The sequence below is a fragment of the Diabrotica undecimpunctata genome, chromosome 3 (assembly GCF_040954645.1).
Source record: "Diabrotica undecimpunctata isolate CICGRU chromosome 3, icDiaUnde3, whole genome shotgun sequence".
Lineage (NCBI taxonomy): Eukaryota > Metazoa > Arthropoda > Insecta > Coleoptera > Chrysomelidae > Diabrotica > Diabrotica undecimpunctata.
This window is the reverse complement of record NC_092805.1, coordinates 151,298,047-151,310,792: the sequence shown is the minus strand read 5'-3', so window position 1 is coordinate 151,310,792 and position 12,746 is coordinate 151,298,047. Positions and strand designations below refer to the sequence as shown.

The 12,746-nt window shown below is 35.1% G+C and overlaps 2 protein-coding genes across 2 annotated transcripts in view; both read left to right on the top strand.

Annotated features, from left to right (window-relative positions):
- LOC140437569 (myrosinase 1-like) overlaps nucleotides 1–12,746 on the top strand; it is a 370,048-nt gene that overhangs the window by 68,185 nt on the left and 289,117 nt on the right. The gene's annotated exons all lie outside the window — the stretch shown is intronic.
- The window catches only part of LOC140437567 (uncharacterized), a 33,317-nt gene that overhangs the window by 13,716 nt on the left and 6,855 nt on the right, over nucleotides 1–12,746 (top strand). The gene's annotated exons all lie outside the window — the stretch shown is intronic.

Below are 12,746 nucleotides of genomic sequence, written 5' to 3'. Positions count from 1 at the left end.
ATCTCTGTTAGCGTGTTATTCTGACTGAGTTAGTCTCAAATATAAAGTTCTTAAGTTGAATGAACTTTTTCATTTGACATATATCTCATATGGCACCCCGATTCGTATTTCATGTCTTAGAGTAGCGATTACACCAATTTATGATCTCCTTCTTTTAAGAGGATCCTAGACCCTCTTTTATCCTCTCATTTATCAGCTATGCTTATGGCTTTTTTCTTGTAGAATTTTGTATTTTGTTATCAGATTATTATAGATTTAAGACAAGTCGAAGCCCAACTAAGGCTTTAGTTCCACTGAGGATAAAGATGAGTCTTTAAACTAGTATTTTAAGTACTTCTTTTGTCAGCTTACATGAAATTAACTTTAACTTAAGGATCTCCGTCTAGTAAGTAATATCATCTGATTGGTATTTAATAGTACCGCTCATTTTATCACACTCAATTAAGATGGAAAAATTATCTTGTTAGTAATTCCAGTGTGAGTTATGAAGAAAAACCAAAAAAATCTCCGTCAGACAAGTAACGATATCGTGTGATTATTCTTTAATATTGTTCTGAAGCTATTTTCTTGTGGCATTTTCAATTAATATCTTTAATACAGCACATTTTATCACATCAAATTAACACATTTTCTTATTATTGATTACATTGTACATTATGAGGAAAAACCAAAAGAAAAAGCCATGATACTGTCTCAACACAGTAAGTAATTGGTCATTTTTTAGTTTAATTATAATCTAAGGCCAAAGGTTGAAATAAGAAAAAATCCAAACATTTAAATTATATTCCTTTTGCTTTAACATTGCACCCTCTGGATGATCGATTGGAGGTTACACAAAGAACGGTACTAGGCTCGGGCTTCAGTCTGGTAGAGGTATCTTGGTCGGGGTTCTTGTTACAGCTCAAATATCACGGATCAATTAAAGAAGTACTTACAACACAAAGACAAGAAGTTAGAAGAGAAGATAAGAGATAAGAGAAGAAAAGTTATTTGGGCACCACCCTATTTTTAGAGGAACAGGGAAACCTTAAGGCACATAAAAAAAGGATGACGAGAAAGGTAAGGTACAGCTAGAGAACTCACGCGAGGATAAAGTAAACCGTGAAAGAGAAAAGTATCGGAATTATGCGGTACACTCCTAATATTTCGACACATATACTTAAAATATACGATCAAACAAATAAATATAATAATATAATTCAATAAAAAATGCCTGGAAGAGAAACACAAAAATATAAATCCAAATTGTATAAAAAAATATAAAAGAAATAAAAAGCAAATAGTTCTTTAACAAAACTATATTTAGGTATATTTGTTAAAGTAAATGTACCATATTAAATTTTATTAAACAGTTGAATAAATAGCATGATTATTGCGTAACTGATTATTAATTACAAACAAAAAGATATATCAAAAAAAATAGTTATAAATAATTTAGTATCCTCAAGAATTAGAAAAAAAAGGCAAGGAACATTATAATTATATCTACATATATAAAATAAATGGTCCGTTAATTATACGTATATATTATCCTGTATTTTTACTATATTACTCAGTCAAACCAAAGCTCCATAAATAAGAAGGTACACTGAACTGGAGTCATAAATCAACTGCTAAGGATTTCGTTACCACAGTTTAGTCAATAAAACTTATACTCACAGGTGTATTCAAATAATAGTATGACGCCCTCAATAAGGCACTTGACTTCGGTCCACCACAACAGGTAGTTGGGACGACACGACCACAATAAATTGCAGTCTTCCTAACGTAATCCCTTAGATTGTCTGTTAGGTCGACGAAAAGAGGCAGCTACCGGTACCGGGGTACTACAGGTGGTTGAGGGAACATAGAGATGACTGATGTTCAGGTGAACTAACTTTGCGGTGAATGCTTGAAAATTGTACACGGATGGACGGTGTATAATAGGAATCGGTATACAATCTGAATTGGTGTAAAATAGGAACGGCAAACAGAAGTGACTTCAGTTGGAAGACGTCTGTTTGACAAAAGAGAAAATAATCAATATAAGACACACTGTGCAAAGATAAATAAGGGTGAATTGAAAATCCACTTACCGCCGATTGTCGAAGATAAGACCGCTTGCCACAGGAACCAACTTGGAAATGAATATCGGATTGTGAATTTAGAAGGGCTTAGACAAGCGAGGGTTGAAAATAGGGAGGGGATATTGGCTGAAGTATGCCACGCGAAATTGACATTAAATATCCGGGTTACTGGGGTTCATTTTCGTAGCGTTTACCAATAGAAAGTAAAGTTTCTACGAAAAACAACTCTTCTGATTTTCTGAGAAGGTAGCTCGGAGATTTCACAATAGGTCCTTTTTCCTTTGTTATTAGGAAAGATTTTTATGTACCAAAACAAGATAAAAAGAAGAAGTAACATTTGGCGAAGTTATTTCTTTGTTAAAAAAAGGCGTAACAAAACGAAGGTATGCAGGCATGGGCGGCGTGAAAATAGTTTATTAAAGGGAATAATTTAAAGAAATTATGAACATGCTTCACAGCCCTTTCCACGATGTAAACTGGGTGTACTGAGTTTGCATCGGAACTGTGAAACAAGGAAGCATGGGAGAACTATCGTAAAGACAAGTTGAGAAAAACAAGGAAAGTTTACGTTACTACGATAACACATACGTACAATATGACCAAGTAACATTATAACATAACATAAACGATACACTAAATATTATCTATCTAACACAATAGACAAAACATAAAAGTAATTCTACAAGTTTTACAAAAGTTATAAAGGTATATGCTTAATAATTATAATTTTTACAAAAGGTATGAAAGTACAAGCTTAATGAATTTATTTAACCTATATAATATTTTTATACAACTATGTTAATATATATACTTATGTGTCAAAAGGTATAAGAGGGTATCCGCTCGATATTGTTACAGCAAAATAGGACACGTAAGGCAAACAAGGCAATATGGAGATCGTTAAACAATGAGCGAGAGAGTGAGTTCGTCGCGAGATTGTTAACGTAAGGCACATTAGTTTAAATAACACTGTATCAATAGATAGTCCGAGTATTTTGCTTAGATATCATCACTAGAAAGATAGACTTAACCTAGTTTCAGTGGTGTAAGAAGATAGCTAAAAATCCATATAACGGTACTTATTGAAATATAAGCGGTAATAATAGACGATTAGTATGCCAACGTTTTTCGTAACCCGGCATAAAGGTAATAAGACTAATGTTAAGTTTGGTTAGGTAGGTAGGGAGTTTGTAACTAACAAGGAGAATTGTAATGAGGATTTGCGTACTTAGTATCTCTTAATGATTATCAAAAGTCTATGCAGTATTAACAAGAGATTGAGATTTAATAGAGTTAAAAATTATATTTCAGTAATGTGGTTGCAAAAACCCGAGGTTTAGGAGCAGGGGGTACATATGGTACATAATTTTTCAGGTGCACATAGGGTATTTATTCTGGTATTGATGGGACTAACCTCTTAGGCACCAAAATTAACACTAAGAGAGTCATTTAATTGGCCTCATTCCGGTTGAAGAACGACTGAATTCTTACCACAGATGGTCAATAGAAACTAGGATCCAGATACTATTTTCGGCGAGTCAACTGGCGAACGTCCGCTAACATCAGTCCTAGCCTTCCTCAGTGCCTAGTATCTCTGGCAGATGCTGATCTCTATGACGAAAAGGGGTAGAGAAGATGTTATTTATATGTTGGGTCTCATATCAAAAGTTAAACCAAGTAGGAAAGAGAGTACTACACGATTTGGGAATTCTAAACACGACAGAGATGTCACAGCCGGACGGTGTGTTTAGGGATTTAGGGGAAGTCTTGTTAGAAACAATGTATCAGTAAAGATAAGGTATAAGGCAATTGTACTTTTTAAAAGGTCAAGGCAAGAAAATCTTAGTTTTTCTTAAATAAGGTAGTCCTTAATTATTCCATTTGGAGTCAAGGTAGTTTTATTCAAGATACGATATGTTTCCAATTTTCTTTGGAAGGTAAGGTGTGTTTCTAACAGATAAGGTACCCTTCAATTTTCATTTGAAGGTAAGGTAAATTTTTCGTTGGAAGGTAAGGTACATTTCCAACAGGTAAGATATCCTTCCATTTTTATTTGAAGATAAGGTAAAATTTTTAAATAAAGGTAACACACGATAAGATTTCTTCGCTTGTAAGGACTACAGCACAGCCTATATAACGATTATTTTATCAACGCAATGAGGTAAGGTGTGTTATAAGATAGGACGAAAAATTTAAGGTAAATCGCATGACGTCGAAAGTAAAAATAAAGACATAGATAGGTAGAAATCAAAGCAATTAAGACTAACCCTGAATTATAGGGGTCTCAACAAACATCAATTTACATGGACAGGTAAGATACATCGGTAGAAAGACATGAGAGGTGTTTTCACGAATCTTGTTACAACAATGTATGTATGAGTGTCAGATAAGAAATAGTAGGAAATAGTAAAATAACCGTTTTTACTACAGACGTATTATAACATATATAGATATTTGAGGTAAAAGTTCCTAGTCAATAAAGTTAGATGTGGGCGTTAGACGACAGTTACAAAAGGTATAATATATATATATATATATATATATATATATATATATATATATATATATATATATATATATATATATATATATATATATATATATTCTAGCATGGTAAATAGTTATTCTTGCTCATTTTCTGAGACTTCGGAATCAAAAGAGTCATTATAACACGGCTTTAAATCTTTTATATGCCAGCGTCCAGGATTAGTACCATCTTCGTTTTTTATTTGATACACCAGACGAGAGAATTTTTTGGATATTGTACCCTTGACATACTTGGGAGCAAGCTTAGACATGAAACGTTTTGGAGCACTACTAAGAACAATATTTTTGCGCCACACGGTATCACCAACAGAAAATTGAACATCTCGTTTGCGGAGATTATAGTATTTGGCATTTCTTTCATAGGCTTTAGATAGGTGGGTTTGGACTTCCTTGAAGACAGTCGACAATCCAGTTATTTCAGAGGCATATTCGTCTCTGTTACCGGGAGAGAATTCGATATTTTGGAGCTGGTCATGGGGACGATTATAATAATCTCCTAATAAGGGAACGTTGCGGGCAAAATTCAGAAAAGCTGGGGAGTGTTGAGTAACTTCATGGCGGGCGGTATTAATAGCTTGTTGAATTTTAAAAATTTCTCTATCCCATTCGGAATGTTCGGTAATATAGCTGCGAATAGCGGTACAAATGGTACGATTACTTCTTTCTACGAAGTTGCATTGGGGGGAATAAACGGCAGTGAACCAGATTTTTTGAACTCTGTATTCATGACAAAGATTCTTAAGAATTTTGCTATTAAAATTAGAGGCATTGTCGCATATGATGTGTTGGGGAACACCGAAAGTTAAGAAAACATTATTTTCTAGGAAGTTAGCGACATTCTGGGCGGTAGCTTTGCGTAGGGGTTGTATTAACGTATATTTAGAGAACCAGTCAGTCACGACGAGTAACCAAGAGAAACCTTTTTTACTGCGCGTGAGGGGACCGATAAAATCAATAGCAATTATTTGCCACGGGAACTCGGCTTTCTTCTGATTTCCCATTAAACCCATTTGAGGAACATTTGGAGCTTTCTGTGCTCCACAGACTTGGCAAGAACGAACGTATTTGAGGACGTCTCTCCTCATCTTCGGCCAGTAAAATCTCTCTTTGACCCGGGATAGAGTTTTAAAATAGCCTAAATGGCTACAAGTAGGAGGTTCATGACAGGATTTGAGAACGTCGTGTTTCTGGGGAGAAGGTACTAAAATTTTCCATTCTATTTCGTTAGATTTAAAAGGTAGACAGGTAGGTACATACTTATAAACATATTCATTTTCTACTTTCCATTGGGGGAAGTTATCTGGATTAGCGATAATTTTTGACCGTAAGTTATCGTACCAGGGCTCGATTCTATTTAGATCAACATCGAGAGAAGCTAATTCGGGACTTACAGGAGTTTCGTCCAGAGGGACTTGTTCGTGCATTCTACTGAGTGCATCCGGTACTTTATGGCAGGATCCCTTTCGGTGAACAAGAGTAAAGTTATGTTGTTTGAGGCGCATGGCCCAACGACAAAGACGACCAGAGGGATTTTTGAGGGTAGTCAACCAGAGAAGGGAATAGTGGTCAGTAATGACGGTGAACTTGGTTCCTTCAACGTACGGACGAAATTTTTCAATGGCGAAAAGGACGGCAAGGCACTCACGTTCTGTGACAGAGAAATTTCGCTCGGCTTTAGTCAGAGATCGACTAGCGTAACATATAACTTGTTCGCTATCATCTAATTTTTGCGTCAAAACAGCTCCAACTCCAGTATCACTGGCGTCGGCTTGAACGACGAAGGGTTTCGAAAAATCTGGTTGAACCAGTACGGGGGCAGATACTAAGGCTTGCTTGATTAAGATAAAAGACTTTTCAGCTTCAGGATTCCACGTAATGGTTTGTTTCTTTTCTTTTCCTTTACCCTTTAGGAGATCGTTTATTGGAGAGACAAGGGTAGAGAAATTTTTAATAAAACGGCGGTACCAAGAGCAAAGTCCAATGAAGCGTTTAATTTCGGTAGTGTTTGTAGGTCTGGGATAGGTTATCATAGCAGATATTTTTTCGGGATCCGACCGAAGAGAATTATCACCAACGATATAACCGAGAAACTTAAGGGAAGTTTTGAAGAACTCGCATTTATCTACGTTAATGGTAAGATTTGCGTCCTTTAGCTTTTCTTTAACTTTAGAAAGAAGAGAGATATGTTCTTCAAAGGTAGGGGAACATACTATTATATCGTCAAGATAACAAAAAATAAAGGGTTCGAATTCAGGTCCGAAAATTGCATCTACTAGACGTTGTTGTGTTTGTGCTGAATTACACAAACCGAAAGGCATAACGGTAAATTGGAATAACCCTCGACCTACTACGGCGAAAGCAGTTTTTTCACGAGATGATTTTTCCAAGGGGATTTGCCAGAAAGCTTTCTTAAGATCAATAGATGAGATAAATTTTGCACCTCGTAAAAGAGAGAGGATCCTATCGATATTTGGAAGCGGGTAGGTGTCATGTTTAGTGACATCATTTAAAGTACGACCATCAAAACAAAAACGAAATTCGTCATTTTTCTTCCTAACCAACAAAACGGGTGAACACCAAGAACTACAACTGGGTTCTATCACACCTAGCTGGAGCATTGAATCTAGTTCTTTATTTAAGATATTCGACATATATGGAGACATAGGGAAAGGACGTCGCTTGAATGGTTTTGAGTCGCCTGTATCTATTGTCATTTGAATTTTATTTGTGCGGCCTATACCTTCAGCGCTACTAACTTCGTTAAAGTTATTAATAATTTTGTTCGCTAAGGTACGGTCGGCTGGACTAAGAGATTCTAACGAACAAAGATGCGGGAAGATAGCTTCTGGATTGGCCATAGAAAAAGGATGATTTGGTTTGTCGGACTTAGTATTCCATTGGTTGGTATTAAAATCAATAGAGAGACAAAATTGTTCAGCAAAATTACTTCCAAGGATAAAAGAACACGGTAAAGAAGGCACTACAAGGCATTGAATTACTCTAAAGACATTATCGGCAAGAATAGGTAAATCTATGAGACCAGTTACTTTTTTATTGGAACCGTCTGCTAGAGAAACTGTCGAGTTAACGGATTTATTTATTGGAATTTTATTTTGATTAAGAAAAGCGAGACCTTGTTGTCCGGCACACGTAATGGAACAACCGGTATCCAATAGTACAGTAAAATCTTGATTGTAGATATTTACAGATATGTAGGGTCTTTTATCAGTCTTTTTAGAGATCACAAGGGGACAGACTTTATTATGAGAAGGAAGACGATAGAAGTTTTTAACTTCCGTAAGGTAATTTTTCCACTCATTTTCAGTCAAGCGGTAGGAGTTTCTATGCGAAAAGTCTCGGTTCTTATTCCATTGTTTTCGCTGACGGGAGTTAAAGGTACTTCGGTGAGATGTAGGAGAACGGTAATCTCGAGGTAAATTATTCTGAATTCTATTTAAAGAATAACTGGAGGATCGGGAGATATCGGACTTTTTGGGATGTCTGGGAATAGAATAGCCGATAGTATTTATTCCTTACGTTAGTTTTTTGGAGGATTACAATTTGTACATTGTGGGAAGGTAACTTGAGATTTTCCACATCGATAACAAAATATTTTCCTCGGACGACGACATTCACGGTGACTGTGTCCTTTGCCTTGGCAATTCCAACACGCAGTGGAAGAGTTTGGCTTAGAAGTTAAGGGAGGTACGTAATTCTTGCCTAAAGAACGGTTCGTGGGAAAGGTATTACTAGAAAAATTGTTTCTAGACTGAAAATGTCTCGGAGGGTTTCTCTGGGCATCTCTTTGGTTTTCTATGCTAGAAATAGAAGGAGAGTCACGTTTGAAAACTGAGGCAGCATTTATTTCGACGGTATTAATGAGAGAAGATAATTGGTCTACGGTATCCACCGTACTAGTGGCTATCATAGTAGAATATTCCGGTAGAAGATTTGAACGAATATAAGAGATTATGGTTTTTTCGGAGGGCTGTCTCGGTAATCTCTTTATTAAATTAAGTATGTCTGCTTGATACAGAACGAAAGGTTCATTTTTTCTTTGCTTACGGCTTTTGATCTGATCCCACAGTTCGTCTTCATAGCCATGCGGAAGGAATGTGAATTTAAGTAATTCGACCAGTTGTGGCCAAGAGGTAAGTTTAGATTTAACGCTGCTAAACCATTTAGCTGCATTACCTGAGAAAAATTCCACGGCAGATCGGAAAAGTATCGCATCGGGAATATCACGCGATTCAGCAAGATTTTGAATTTTTTCCAAGACACTAAATAGATGCTTAGGATCACCGGAAAATTTAATATTCCAATCACCTACATTGACAGGAGTATTAACATGGACGATAGGGTTAATGGCTGGCATAGGAGCTTGTGAAGTTAAAGGTATATATGCGGGATTCGAGTCGGTAGTGATTATTTTATCATCTAGGTTTGCTTCTAACAGAAGGCAGGTAGAGATAGCTTCGTCTTTAAAATTCGATTCCACAGGTTTCTGTGGATCTGGGGTTAGACGTTGTAGTCTTAGGGAAAGATGCAATAAATGGGCCTTTGTTCTTTTGTAGACAGAATCACTAGGGTTTCCTTCAAATTCAGAAATAAGATTTTCGACTTCGGAAAAGATAGTTTCGATCTGGCTTGATTCATCTTCGAAGATAAGGGGATTTTCCGTTAGATCGATAATCGGAGTGGCTTTCTGAAGGGCTTTCTTAAGAATAGATTTTTTTTCGGAAAGAGTTCTATTTGACTTAATACCTCTGATTTTCAGTTCGTAATCGATCTGATTTACCTTGAGATAAGAGATAACAGAAGAATCCATTTTTAAACTCGTTTAGATAAAAAACAGTCGAGAGAAGAGAAGATACTTATATTTGAAGACTGCGTTGCGGTGCTATTTTTTACCATTTAGCTACCACATTGGACGATATTTTCTTGCTGTTAGCTACCACATTGGGCGCCATTCTTTTCTGTGTACCCTCTTGATGATCGATTGGAGGTTACACAAAGAACGGTACTAGGCTCGGGCTTCAGTCTGGTAGAGGTATCTTGGTCGGGGTTCTTGTTACAGCTCAAATATCACGGATCAATTAAAGAAGTACTTACAACACAAAGACAAGAAGTTAGAAGAGAAGATAAGAGATAAGAGAAGAAAAGTTATTTGGGCACCACCCTATTTTTAGAGGAACAGGGAAACCTTAAGGCACATAAAAAAAGGATGACGAGAAAGGTAAGGTACAGCTAGAGAACTCACGCGAGGATAAAGTAAACCGTGAAAGAGAAAAGTATCGGAATTATGCGGTACACTCCTAATATTTCGACACATATACTTAAAATATACGATCAAACAAATAAATATAATAATATAATTCAATAAAAAATGCCTGGAAGAGAAACACAAAAATATAAATCCAAATTGTATAAAAAAATATAAAAGAAATAAAAAGCAAATAGTTCTTTAACAAAACTATATTTAGGTATATTTGTTAAAGTAAATGTACCATATTAAATTTTATTAAACAGTTGAATAAATAGCATGATTATTGCGTAACTGATTATTAATTACAAACAAAAAGATATATCAAAAAAAATAGTTATAAATAATTTAGTATCCTCAAGAATTAGAAAAAAAAGGCAAGGAACATTATAATTATATCTACATATATAAAATAAATGGTCCGTTAATTATACGTATATATTATCCTGTATTTTTACTATATTACTCAGTCAAACCAAAGCTCCATAAATAAGAAGGTACACTGAACTGGAGTCATAAATCAACTGCTAAGGATTTCGTTACCACAGTTTAGTCAATAAAACTTATACTCACAGGTGTATTCAAATAATAGTATGACGCCCTCAATAAGGCACTTGACTTCGGTCCACCACAACAGGTAGTTGGGACGACACGACCACAATAAATTGCAGTCTTCCTAACGTAATCCCTTAGATTGTCTGTTAGGTCGACGAAAAGAGGCAGCTACCGGTACCGGGGTACTACAGGTGGTTGAGGGAACATAGAGATGACTGATGTTCAGGTGAACTAACTTTGCGGTGAATGCTTGAAAATTGTACACGGATGGACGGTGTATAATAGGAATCGGTATACAATCTGAATTGGTGTAAAATAGGAACGGCAAACAGAAGTGACTTCAGTTGGAAGACGTCTGTTTGACAAAAGAGAAAATAATCAATATAAGACACACTGTGCAAAGATAAATAAGGGTGAATTGAAAATCCACTTACCGCCGATTGTCGAAGATAAGACCGCTTGCCACAGGAACCAACTTGGAAATGAATATCGGATTGTGAATTTAGAAGGGCTTAGACAAGCGAGGGTTGAAAATAGGGAGGGGATATTGGCTGAAGTATGCCACGCGAAATTGACATTAAATATCCGGGCTGCTGGGGTTCATTTTCGTAGCGTTTACCAATAGAAAGTAAAGTTTCTACGAAAAACAACTCTTCTGATTTTCTGAGAAGGTAGCTCGGAGATTTCACAATAGGTCCTTTTTCCTTTGTTATTAGGAAAGATTTTTATGTACCAAAACAAGATAAAAAGAAGAAGTAACATTTGGCGAAGTTATTTCTTTGTTAAAAAAAGGCGTAACAAAACGAAGGTATGCAGGCATGGGCGGCGTGAAAATAGTTTATTAAAGGGAATAATTTAAAGAAATTATGAACATGCTTCAACATGAATTAAAATAAATTGCAAAAATGAAATTTAAAAAAATGAAACACTGGTTTTTCAGAAAAAAAGTTTTTGCGTTTACGCAACTTTGATGGTTTATGCTAAAACAAATTTATATCTAAATATTGTATTTATATGAGATTCAACCAAAATTGATTGTAATAATAATTGCATCTTACATGACGTGTTTTTGAGGTTCCGATTTCCAATCTGAAAATCGTTTTTAGCAGCTAATTTAAATCTTTTTAGATACATAGTAACATTGATTTAAAATCATGATTAGACTTAGGCAAATATGCAAATAAAAAAGTATGAAATATGCGCATAAATATGCAGTATTTTATGCAAAAATATGCAGTATTTTACGCAAAATATGCATATTTATCTAGAAAATACGCATGTAATAAAAAATATTCACAATATTTTTTATTTACAAAAATACTTACAATATTATAAATACATAATATATACAATTATTTTAACATATAAATATTGTTTTGAATTGTGGTAACAATAGATTATCAAATGATGTTCAAAATTTTCTAATAAAAACTTATGGCTTCTATCTGAATACATATATTTGTAAATAGAAAAACTTCTTTAGACATCAACTGATGTAACTGGGCATTTTTCAAATTTACTATAATATATGGTTCTAAGTTAAGTGGTTCAGAAAATGTCCCAGCTAGTACTTGAACCACTTCAGAAAGAACTTGGTAACCACTATTTTTTCCATGGTTACTTTATTTTTTTTTTAATTCCTTTCCAATTGTAGGTACCTTTAACGTTTTGACACAATGACTGAAATTCTTTTATTAAAACTGTACTCTCTAACAATGATAATTTGGAGGATTCTAATTGAGTTTAGAGAATCCAAAGATTGGCAACTATCATCCGTTCAAAGGTTAATTATTTTTTTTATCAACAAAATGATCAGCATAGAAATTAGCTGCTTCCAACCATGTTCACTAACGTGTTAAAATGAGTTGCGGTGGCAGTGGAACAGCAGGAAGCATATCTCTGTAACATTGTATTCTTACAGGTTATTTCAGGAAGACCTTTTTGACGCTCTCTATTATACTGTTAACTACTGAATTTTTTTTTACTTCGTCCGCAACTCTGTTTATTCCATGCGCTAAACAAGTGACATGTATTAAGTTTGGATAAAATATTTTTATCGCGCGAAGAATGGAGGAGTTTAAGGGAGGCCTATGTCTATGACGTGATAAATGAAGGCTGGATGATGATGATCATGATGAAAATATTTTTAAATTTTGTCCTGCTTTTACCATATACGGTGCGGCATCAGATAAAATAAGCATTAATTTATTATTAGACACAGCAACAGAAAGAAAAAAGTTTGCTAATGCTTCTTGTAGAAACCGTGATATTGTTAGAGCGTTGGTTTTTCCACTTGCTTACAGGACATTAAATAC